Raw genomic sequence first — 1867 nt, forward strand, 5'->3', positions numbered from 1 at the left:
GATCGGTAATAAAGTCCATTGCCACGTGAGTCCACGGGCAGCTGGGTATCGGTAACGGCAAGAGAAGACTAGCTGGTTTAAGACGAGATGGCTTGTTTCGAGCGCAGGAGGTGCAGGCGCCCACAAAGTCCCGTACATCCTTGACCATATCTGGCCACCAGTAGTGTCGGGAAATGAAGGCGTGAGAGCGCTGCACCCCAGGATGCCCAGCCACACGGGAGCAATGTCCCCAAGTCAGTATCCTCCTCCGAAGGGCAGGTCAGACATATATCTTGCCTGGAGGAAGTTGCCGAAGATCCACAGGAGCAGCAAGAACCAAGCGTTCAGGAGGAACAATATGTCTAGGAGCAGGATCCTCCCCAATCACATCCGAGGCACGGGAGAGAGCATCGGCCCTCACATTCTTCTCTGCAGGACGGAAATGTATGAGAAAATTGAAACGGGAGAAGAAGAGAGACCAACGAGCCTGTCTTGGATTAAGACGCTGGGCAGTCTGGAGGTACAGAAGGTGTTTATAATCGGTGTAGATATTAACTGGAAAACGAGCACCCTCCAGAAGATAACGCCATTCCTCCAAGGCCAGTTTTATTGCCAGAAGCTCACGATCACCAATAGAGTAATTCCTTTCCGCAGCTGAAAAGGTCTTGGAGAAGAACCCACTAGTGAGGGTTCTGCCCTTGGGGCCCTTCTGTGTGAGTACGGCTCCAGCACCAACGGATGAGGCGTCAACCTCAAGCAGGAACGGCTTCTCTGAGTCAGGTCGAGTAAGAACGGGAGCAGATGAAAAAGCAGATTTTAACTTAGCGAAGGCGTCTTCTGCCGCCGGAGACCAGTGTCTAGGGTTGGCGTTCTTCTTCGTCAGGGCCACAATGGGAGACACCAGGGAGGAAAAATGTGGGATGAACTGCCGGTAATAATTGGCGAATCCCAGGAATCTCTGGATAGCTCGTAGCCCTACTGGACGTGGCCAGTGAAGTACTGCAGGGTCCATCTGAAGTCCCTTGTCCGAAACAATATATCCAAGGAACGGAAGACTCTTCTGATTAAATAGACACTTCTCCAGCTTAGCGTAGAGGCGATTGGCCCTTAGGCGCCTGAGAACCTGCCGTACGTGGGCCTGATGGGATGCAATGTCCGCAGAGAACACCAGAATGTCGTCCAAGTATACCACGACACAGGTATAGAGCAAGTCTCTGAAAATGTCGTTGACAAAGTCCTGAAATACCGCCGGAGCATTACAGAGCATTATCACCATGTGATAAGAGTAAACATTGTAATTTACTTCATTATGTAAAACAGCTTCTCTATCTTTTTTCAGCTTCTTTCTCCTACAGTGGTATCTGAAAGCCTTCTGAGGTCTGTCCACTTCCAAAATATAAGAAGGCTAACTCTTTCCATACCTAGAAAATATATTTAGCTTCTGAGGAGATCAGGGTCTTTCTGTAAAGCGTTAAAGGGGTATTCCCATCTGGCCAATTGGATGTTTAAAAAAAAAAATCTTGTGTGAATTTAAATTTCCCATAAATGCCGCCATGTTGTCCCTTAAAAAACAAGATGGCTTCCTTGGATAAGACCACCCCACTCTGGCAATGGTGGTCAGACATGCACTATTGAACCCTGCCTGACCACCTGGATTCAGCATTCATTACCACAGGACGGCTGCTGGAGATGCAGTTAGTCCCAGACATTTAATATACAAATTTTTCTTGCTATTTTGTGCAATCATTCCAGCAGAGGTGGTCGTATCAAGCGACACAGTCTTATTTCTAAGGGACCATATGACTTCATTTATGAGAAATTATCTTCACACAGGTAAAACATTTTTAATAACATATAATATATATATTTATTAAGGTGAACGCCCAGG

This window comes from Engystomops pustulosus, chromosome 4 (assembly GCF_040894005.1).
Source record: "Engystomops pustulosus chromosome 4, aEngPut4.maternal, whole genome shotgun sequence".
In the NCBI taxonomy this organism is placed as follows: Eukaryota; Metazoa; Chordata; class Amphibia; order Anura; family Leptodactylidae; genus Engystomops; species Engystomops pustulosus.